Below are 11,141 nucleotides of genomic sequence, written 5' to 3' on the forward strand. Positions count from 1 at the left end.
GAGAAGGTAGCTTTACTTTTCTCCCCGTAACAATTGGTCGATTAGCAAAATTTGAATAAGCTGGTTCGTGATGATATGTGAGGAAATCAACAGTTGGATAGCGATGATGTAGTTGCTGTGGTTGACGTTGTACAAGGTTAGAGGTTTTGCCACGTTCGGGTCTTGCTCTTTTTGTTCTCGGCATGATGACTGCAAAAGTTAAGAGAAATGTATGAAAAATGTATAGTAAAATGTTTGATGTTGGTGTGAAAAAAAAAAAAGGAACAGATAGGCAAACTGAGCCTATGCTAAAAGGCAACCAACAGATAGCGAAACTGAGCACAGAAGGTGAACTATGGCTGAAACCAGATAACCAGCTGGTTTTCCCGTCTGGTGATTCTTCGCTTTCCTGCAGCTCAGCTCTAAAGCTATCAAGATTATGAACTGTAACTCAGCTCTAAAGCTATCAACAATATGAACTGTGCTTTTTGCTAACCTCTTCTCTCTTCCTTTACACGGATATCTACACTGAATGTAGTTAATATTGTGGGGGTGAAGGAGTTGCTGAAGTTGTTGGAATGAGATGGTGAAGATTGTGTGGTTAAACGAATGGATGGGTAATGACTTATATAAAGGGTCAGGTTCAAAAGGTCCAAAAGGGTTTTTTTTTTTTTTCCTTATTTACTTTTCATTTCTTACTGATTTTTTTTTTTTTTGTCCTTACTTATTTTTAATTACTGCCGTATACATGTGTGCAAATTTTTGGCTTCTTTTTTCTTTTCCTTAATCGCACTTGAGTGATAAACTGAATGAACTGACATGATGTGGGTCTATTGATGAACGAAATTACAGTATTACCCTTTTCATTTAGTTCTTACATAACAACATGCCATTCAAGTTAAGAGGGGCGAATTAGTCATTTTGTACACAAATATCACTCTTGCCCCCAATTATATGACCTTCACGGGTGGGTAAGAATCAGACAACAATAATGCACCAACGAAATGAAACAATTTTTTTATTAAATTAATAAAATTTAATAAATAAAAAAAATGTTGATAAAGTTTGGTAACGTTTACGTTTTGGTTTGTATTTAAAAATATTGAACACACTGATTTTTGTTAATTTTTATCAATATGTAATCTCCAAAGTTGTTCGCTTCAACAAAATTTTTGAAAAATATTAAAAACGTATTGTACAAAATGTTTGTACAGGCCGTAAAAATGAATTGACAGAAAAATTAATTGACACAAAATAATTGACATAGAAGTTATTTAAAAAAAATTATTTGAAAAAAAAAATTATTCAAAAAAATTACTTTAAAAAAATTAATTGAAAAAAAAAATCATTTTTTTATTTGAGTATTTTAAAAAAAGTTTGGTTATGATTGTTGATAAAAAAATACGGATATCGACATATGAGTTGTGTATTTCATTATCAATTATAGATTGAATTAAGTTTTGAAAACTATTTTGAAAACTCATCACCAAACAAATTTTCCTATTTCACATGTCATATCAAACTTTCAAAACTCAATTCAACACTCTATTCAAAAACCATAACTAAACAAATTTTCTACACTCAAATCATAGTTTCACAACTCACAAACTCAAAATACAACTCATACTTTCAAATCATATTTACAAAACTATACCAAACGCAAATTTTATTATACCAACGGAAGCTTTCATATAATAATAATATATAGATTCTATGTAAACCATACACCTAAGTTGGTGTAAATACTGTTACATTTTCTACTTTTTATTGTAACTGTCTTTTCCCATTCAGTATTTGTCATATCAAATAACTAGTTGAATGATTTCTTTCGTTCATCAAAAGCGTTCAAAACTGCTAATTAATATTTTTCTAAATCATCAAATTTTTAAAAGTATAAATATAAAATTATAAATGTATCATATTTGTACTCACTGTTAGTATATGTATATACATAGGGTATATATACATATATTTTTTTTTTTTTTTGAACGGAGAAAACAGGAACAACAACTAGCTTAACACAGCCTTTAACGGCATAGGGGGGTTAGCTACCCACTGAACCGGCAACATGCCCTTAAAAGCCACTCTGGCTGTCCAATGGGCAGCCTTATTTGTCGACCGAGGGGACCAAAGAAAAGAAAAATTACGACTCTCAGCAAGACAGTGGATATCGTTAATAATAAGGGCATAGTCCCAAGGGGGAGCATTCTCTGAAACACAAAGAAGGATCACGGACTTGTTGTCACTGGCAATTTCAAAGTAAGACAAATTAAGAGTTGGGCCATAAGACAAGCCTTTCGGACAGCCAAGGCTTCTCCTTGCATGACTAAATGGACCGCTACCTTTTGAAAATCTCCTTCAATTAGGTGACCCTTATAATCGCGAAACAGCACAGCAATAACAACATTCGAAATTCCAGGCTCGATAGCAACATCACAATTGGCTTTTAGGCATCCAGAGAGTGGAGGAGTCCAAGCCAAATTAGAGCGGGGAACGGGGACAGCAGCAGCCCCAGGACTAGCAGCAACCTGGGAGCCAATCTTGAGAGCACAAGCTTCGAATTCCGCCTGATTACTACTAGTTTGAAAAGTCACTGACAAAGGGTCCACAGGTTGATGATTGAAGACTAAAGCATTTCGTGATTTCCAAATAAACAACGCAACCCACAAAACTTGACTAAAAAAGGGCACTCTGGCCGCGGTGTCAAATATACTGTCAAACATAGTGCACATCTACAAAGAAATTGATGGAAAATTTGCCGGAAAAACCAGATCGAGATCACAACCAAACCAAACAGCCTTAGTCCATTCACAACCACACAGCATATGCTCAACAGATTCTGGTTCGTGAGAACACACGGGGCATAGAGCATCACGGTTACATTTGTGCCGGAAGAGATTCTGTTTAGTGGCAAGAGCATTATAGCAACTACACCACCAAAAATGTTTCAACTTGGGGGGGGACAGGTAAAGCCCATATCAACTACCAAACACGATCAGGAACATGAAAGAATGTGGATAGGTGGGAAGAGGTCAACGATTGCTGAAGCCTAAACGCCACTTGGTAACCCGATTTGACCGAGTATTTCCCTTTTGAGTCAAAGTGCCATATAATAGTATCGTCCTGATTGGTAACCGAGAGAGGAATAACACTCACTTTCTGGACCTTATCCTGGGAGATCAAAGTATGCAACAGCCTTTTATCCCAAGATTTAGAAATCGGGTCAATTGTATCACGGACTTGAGATATAACACATCTCGGCGGTCGAGCGGATTGGATACGAAAATTCTGTGATGATGGAACCCATTTGTCCTCCCAGAAACTGACCGAAGCCCCATTGGAAATTTGCCACCGGGTGCCCAAACGAAGGGTTTCTCTGCCTTGAAGAAGACTAACCCATGCCCAAGAAGCCCGAGGTCCTTTTGAAGCATTCATTAAGGTGGAGTTCGGATAATAGATGCCTTCCAAGAACCTGGCACAATACGAGTTAGGGTATTTGACTAGCCGCCACCCTTGTCTAGCTAGTAGAGCTTTATTAAACGCATGCAAGTCCTGAAACCCCATACCTCCTTTAGCCTTTGGCAAAGCCAACTTCCCCCACAAAAGCCAGTGAATCCCTCTGCCCTCCGGCTCACCCTTCCACCAAAAATTACTTACCAAGGAGTTCATGGAGGCACACAAATTCTTGGGGAAAAGAAAACACGCCATGGCATAAGTTGGGATGGCCTGTGCTACAGCTTTAATCAGGATTTCCCGACCAACGTGGGAGAGAAATTTGACCTTCAAGTCCTGAAGTTTATTCTGCATTCTCTCTATTAGTTTGAGAGAGTGAGAGAAGATAGAGAGAAATAATGAAAATGAGTGAATTGTTTCTATTATGTTGTGTATCTGTACAAAGAAATAGATGTCCTCTTTATAGAGAGGAGAGGCACTCATAAGATGCCAATTGGCACCGAAAGTATAAAGTAAATGGGGAACATCGAATTATGAAAGTTACAAGCAAATGGGGAACATCTAATTATGAAAGTTACATATCATTATTAAAGATATCAACATATTATTATAGACTATCATAATAATATACTAACATCCCCCCGCAAACTCAAGGAGGGAAAGCATCAACCAAGTTGAGTTTTGAAACAAGATCATTGAAGCGGCCAGGAGGATGAGCCTTAGTGAAGATATCAACGGGTTGATCAACAGAAGAGATCGAATGGAGATGGACAGTACCACGAGTAACGTGTTGACGAATAAAATGACAGTCAATCTCAATGTGCTTGGTGCGATCATGAAAAACATCATTGTGAGCAATTTGAAGAGCACTGTGATTGTCACAAAAAAGGTCAGTAGCACCAGATGAAGGAACACCCAGATCAGCAAGGAGCCAACGAAGCCAGAGAACCTCCTGAGTAGTATCAGCAAGAGCACGGTATTCGGCCTCAGTACTGGAACGAGCAGTAAGAGATTGTTTCTTGTTGCGCCAAGAAATAAGAGAATCACCCAGAAAAAGGCAGAACCCAGTAGTAGACCGACGGTCAGTAGGATCGCCAGCCCAATCAGCATCGGAAAAAGCACGAAGTTGGAGAGAGGAGCGGGCGGAATAATGAAGACCATGAAACAGGGTGCCTTTGAGATACCGAAGGATACGAATTAAGGCAGCATAATGAGGGGTACGAGGAGCCGACATAAACTGGCTGACAATATGAACAACATAGGCAATATCAGGACGAGTAACAGTGAGATAGACAAGACTGCCAACCAGCTGACGATATAGGGTAGCATCAGAGAGAAAAGTGCCATCAAGAGGTGTAAGACGACTCTGAGGCTCGAGGGGAGTGGAGGCAGTCTTGCAATCCGTAAGACCAGCACGAGTGAGAAGATCAAAGGTATACTTAGCCTGAGAGATAAAAGAACCCGTAGAATCATGGAAGATTTCAAGACCCAAGAAATAGCTGAGAGGACCAAGGTCTTTCATCTCGAAATGATGGCTAAGAAACTGTTTAAGGCGAAGAATACCATCGATATCATCACCGGTGATAATCATGTCATCCACATAAAGTAAAAGCAGGGTGGTCCCTTGAGCTGTTTTCCGGATAAAAAGAGCAGTATCATAAGAGCTGGAGGTGAAACCATAGTCATGAATAGTAGAGCTGAACTTGGCAAACCAAGCGCGGGGAGCTTGTTTGAGACCGTATAAGGCACGCTTAAGTTTGCAGACTTTATGAGGTGGATAAGTAGACCCAGGGAGAGGTTGCATGTATACCTCCTCGAGAAGATCACCATTAAGAAAAGCATTGGTGACGTCCAGTTGATAAAGATCCCAATGGCGGGAGGTAGCAACAGCAATCAAGCTGCGAACAGAGGTGAGACGAGCAACAGGAGCAAAGGTCTCTTCATAGTCAATACCATATTCTTGGTTAAAGCCTTTGGTAACAAGGCGGGCTTTGTAGCGCTCAATAGATCCATCAGAACAAGTCTTGATTTTGTATACCCATTTGCAGCCAATGGCAGACTTGCCAGGAGGAAGATCAACAATGTCCCAAGTATGAGTTTTGGCTAAAGCCTGCAATTCAGTAGTCATAGCTTGCTGCCAAAGAGGATTAGAGCGAGCCTCACGATAGGAGGTCGGTTCATAAGTAGAAAAAGCAGTAGAACCAACAATAAAGTCACGAAGACGAGTAGAAGGTTGGGTTACCCGGCGTGGTCGAGCAGACGGAGGAGGAGCCAGAAGAAGAGACTCAGCAGGAGGGGGGGAGCCCGAGGAAGCAAGAGCAGGACCATCAGAGGGAGCAGGGGCAAGGGACAGACCAGCAGGCAAGGCGATCTCGAGAGAAGCGGGCAGGGGCGGTGGAGTAGGCGGATCAGAAAACTCGAGAGAGGCTGGCTTGAGTGGTGGAGTAAGATCATCAGAAAACAGATCGGTGGAAGGATCAGTAAAAAACAGAGAGGGCGAGGGAACGGACAAACGGAAGAGAGAGAGAGAGGAAAACATTTGGTGTTCCCAAAAGACCACATGACGAGAGATACGAAGTCGTTGGGAGAGAGGATCCCAACAACGATACCCTTTATGTTCAATACCATAGCCCAAGAAGCAACAAAGGCGGGAACGAGGTTCAAGTTTGGTACGTTCATGAGGTTGGAGAAGAACAAAACAGGCAGAGCCAAAAACCCTAAGGTTGGTGTAAGGAGGACGGGTGCCATGCAGACGCTCATAAGGAGTGTGATTATGAATGACAGGTGTAGGGATACAATTGATAGTGTAAGCAGCAGTGAGAGATGCCTCTCCCCAAAAATGTTCTGGACAAGAGGAAGATAGGAGAAGAGCACGAGTAGTGTCAAGAATATGCCGATGTTTCCGTTCTGCACGTCCATTTTGTTGAGACGTACCAGGACAGGAACGATGAGGTTGAGTACCATGACTCTGAAGGAAGGAAAGAAAGTCAAAATCTTTATATTCCATGGCATTGTCAGAGCGAAAAATCTTAATAGTTTTAGAAAATTGTGTGTTAACCATTGCAGCAAAATTATAATAAAGTTGTTTGAGCTCAGAGCGAGTTTTCATAAGAAACAACCATGTAAAACGGGAAAAATCATCAATAAAAACAACAAAATAGCGGGCTCCACCCATAGTGGGAGTAGGAGAGGGTCCCCAAATATCAGAATGGATGAGATCAAATGGTGTAAGAGAAACAGAGTCACTTTTATTAAACGACAAAGCAGGTTGTTTAGCAAGTTGACAGGACACACAATCTAAAGCATCAGAATTGACAGGACCTAAATGACCACTAGAAATTAAAGTTTTTAAACGACCAGCAGAAAGATGGCCTAAACGACAGTGCCAAAGTTGAAAAGGAGATAAACGAGGAGCAGTGGGAGCAGTGGTAGGGGCTGTGATCTGAGAGGAATCCGGAACATGAAGATGGATAAGTTCGTAGAGGCGTCCATGCTTACGGCCTATCCCAAGGGTTTGCCCCGTCCGAGGGTCCTGCACCAAACAACCAGTAGGAAAAAAGGTAACAGTTAGACCATGCTCACATAATTGACTAATGGAGATAAGATTTAAAGTGAGAGCAGGCATAAGATAGACATGGGATAAAGATAAGTGAGAGGTGGAAACATAACCAACATGACTTACAGACAGAAGAGACCCATCAGCAGTATAGATAGAAGGAACATGAGGAGTAAAAGAGACAGGAGTAAAAATAGTAGAGTCAAAGGTCATGTGATTACAACAAGCGGAGTCAAAGTACCAGGAAGTGTTACCTGCGGTGACAGACAAGGCAGTAGAGGAAGGGGTACCGGATTTTTGCCAAAAATGTTGAAACATGGCTTCGACATCTGTGTGAGAGAAGACTGGAGTGGAAGGATCTATAGGGACAGGGGAAGGTAAATCCTCTAAGGCAGCAGCAGCAGTGGGTTGAGCAGGGAGAGATTTAAACGGAGTCCCAGAACGATGTGAGGTGCTGCGGGAAAAATGCCCGGGGGAAGGACCATTGCGAGAAGCACGGGCGGGATTGCGGAAGCAATCTTGCTGGAGATGACCAGGACCAGTCTTGTTGCAAAAGCGACAGAGGCGAACAGGACAATTAACCAGAAGATGAGTCGACGGAAGACTGCGATTTTGACAGTAGTTGCAGAAAGTTGATTGCTTGAAAGTTGACTTCTGCGGTGAAGACGGAGAACTCCGAGTCTGGGGAGTAGCAAGAACAGAGTCCACAGGGTGTGGATGGAGAGTACCAAAGCGAGTTTCCTCGGACAGGAGTTCAGAAATTGCTTGCTCAAGAGTGGGTAAAGGAGTGCGATGGAGGAGAGATGCGCGTACTGGCTCAAAACGGGAAGTAAGAGCCATGAGAAACTGAACCAAGCGATGTTGGTCACGGTAATTAGTAAACAAGGTAGCATCCTTAGCACAATCCCATGGAGGTTCAGAAAGAGCGAGCTGATCCCAAACATAATACATTTGGGAGAGGAAATCATTAATGGTCTGAGTTGTTTCTTGGCGCATACGGTGAAGATGACTCAGAAGCTGATATTGGTGAGCAAGGCCAGTAGTCTGATAGCGTTCTTGTAAAAAATCCCAGATGTCCTTGGCAGGAGAGGAAGCAGAGTCAAGTTGGAACCGACCAAACTGAAGGCTGATAGATGTAATAGAAGTATTGCGAAACCAGGTAATGATCTGATACTATCCCAATCCTCCAGACGATCAACATATTTGGCAGCGGAGTCCGTGGTGGCAGCGGATTCGGTGGTTGCTGGGATGGGTTTACATACATCCCCAGTGATGATGCGCCAAAGTTTCTTTCCTTTGAGAAACCCAAACATAGCTTGTGCCCATAAGACATAGTTAGTTCCGTCAAGAACAACGGAAATAGGATGATTAGAGGAGTCGAGGCGATCCATGAGGGCAAAATCGTACTTTCGAGGTAGAAGTGAAAAAATCCGAGGATACCAATGAATTCAGAAGGTCGAAATCAGTAGACAATGAGTGAACTGACCAAAAAATAGGACCAAAAAGGTACTAAATTGGCTTGTCAAAGTGAGTGGAGGAGTCTGGTCAACAAATCCAGTCAAACAGGTGATGTCACAGGCGATAGGGTTGATGTCACAGGCGTGGCGCACGTTAGCAGAGAGGTGCGCGGCGCACGTTAGCAGAGGACAGCAGGCGGCGCACAAAAGCGCTAGGGCTGACGTCGGCTGACGTCAGAAATACGCGGCTCACGTTAGCAGAGGAGGCCGCGGCGCACAGTAGCGCAGGACAGTGGAAGAGGCGCGTAGAGCGCGTCGGAGAACGGGGATGCGCGTGGCCTGAAGTTCGGGCGGCGCGTGGAGGCGCGTGGAACGTCGGCTGGGGATGAATTTGGTGGCGGTGGTTTCGTCGTGAGGAGACGAAGAGATTGGTGTGGTCCAATAAGGAAGACAGAGAAGGTCGAGATATGCACTAATCTGTCAAAATGTGAGGCAGACGAGAGACACAGCAGTCTGTGAAGAAAAAAATGTAGAGACTAGGCAACACACCTGTGCTCTGATACCATATTAGTTTGAGAGAGTGAGAGAAGATAGAGAGAAACAATGAAAATGAATGAATTGTTTCTATTATGTTGTGTATCTGTACAAAGAAATAGATGTCCTCTTTATAGAGAGGAGAGGCACTCATAAGATGCCAATTGGCACCGAAAGTATAAAGTAAATGGGGAACATCGAATTATGAAAGTTACAAGCAAATGGGGAACATCTAATTATGAAAGTTACATATCATTATTAAAGCTATCAACATATTATTATAGACTATCATAATAATATACTAACACTCTCAACCAGATAAATGTAAGCGTCCTTCTTAGAACGCCCCCAACACAGAGGCAAACCCAAGTATTTCGAACCATCCCTCACCGGGGCCATACGCAGCAAACCAGAGATCTCAGTTTGGTCCACCAACTGTGTCGAAGAAGAGAATTTGAGGCCCGACTTATCCCCGACTTATTGAAATTATTGATTGTCCGGATGCCTTGCAATACACATCAAAGATTTGAAGCACATTTTGGCATTGGTGAACATTAGCTTGCAAGAACTGTAACACATCATCGACAAACAGCAATTGAGACAGAACTGGGCATGTGCGTGCAACTTTCAAGCCTGAAAATTTCCCTCCTCGAAGGCCAGTAGTAAGGAGTTTGGAAAGAACCTCTATCACCAGGAGAAAGAGATAGAGAGAGAGTGGATCCCCCTGACGGAGCCCCCGAGTAGGTTGAAAGGACATTTGTTTTTCGCCATTCACAAAAACAGAGAAAGAAACCATGGTGACTGTGACACCCTAAATTTTTGGAACATCAAGGGAAATTAAATAAACAAAATGACTTAATAAATTAAAAAGTTGACATTTTAATTGGACATTTCAACTCTCGTACATAATCAAAGGTTCAAACAACAATAAATAAAAACTTAAAATTATCCAAATACAACATCAAATGAAATTATAAAGTCCTTAATAGCTATTATATAAAATAATAAAATTTATTCGACTATAATCAGAGCTTCAAGTTAGCCAAGGCTCTACGTTAGCGTCAACTTCATTTCAGCTTCAATTATTTCCTCACCAAAACCTGGCATAAAACGCCATGGTAATAAAAATATAAGTCATGAGTTTTGCAACACAGTAAGAAAATATAACCAACCTACCATTCTTTTTAAGAAAAAAATAATGAGATTATAAACATGAGATAACAATATAATTGTAAACATAAATTACGACCATTAAAATAATTTCAATTATTCTAATAAATTAGGTGACACTCGAAATCTCACCAAAGAGATTTAACTTACCAACCACTAAACATGGAAATGGTTAATTTGAAATCCCCCATTGGTCAAATATTCAAGTGTTACCAATTGTAACTACCAGGGATGCCCACGTCCGGAGTTATATACCCAAGTAGTGGCATCCGTGGTCTGCCCCAAGGAAGCGGTCTGCCAGGGGTACGTAACCTCCCTGTGTGCCACCTGCATATCCACCCTATTTCCAAAACCGAATACCGAAAAAGGTTCAAATAAGTCTCATGCCATCTTAGGGTTTCGCGACACAATTTACGTGAGAATTCTCAAAATCAAGGCTCGCCCTAAACAATCGGTATTAACCGTCAACCCTTAATTTCGTACGCTCTTTAAAACCAAGACTCACCCTGAACAACTGGTATTAACCGTCAATTGTTAACTTTGTATATGCCGTTAGTCATTTCAGTTAATTTTTATATTAATCACAAATATTTCAAATTTTTATTCACCAATAATGTTGTACCAACTCATTAAAATTCCCAATATAAAATATTACACATGTCACACAAAAATAAATCAATGTACAAAATTTAAATAAACAATTAATTTAAACTATGGTATAAAATAATAATGTAGATACCAAAAAGAAATAAATCATAATCACATGCATGCATGGATTTTTAATCTACAAGATTAGACTAGCACAATACTAAATTTTAGTCCAAATAAACAATTGAAAAGAAAATTTTTGATTTCTCATGAATTTGCCAAAATCTTCAGAATGTATATCTTACAAATAAAATTATAAATAAATTATTTATACAATTCTAAAATTCATATAAATCTACAGAATACTCAATAAAAATTATATGGTCATTTTTCAGAAAGAATTT

Source organism: Camellia sinensis, chromosome 8 (assembly GCF_055761805.1).
Source record: "Camellia sinensis isolate YWXY chromosome 8, ASM5576180v1, whole genome shotgun sequence".
Classification (NCBI taxonomy): domain Eukaryota; kingdom Viridiplantae; phylum Streptophyta; class Magnoliopsida; order Ericales; family Theaceae; genus Camellia; species Camellia sinensis.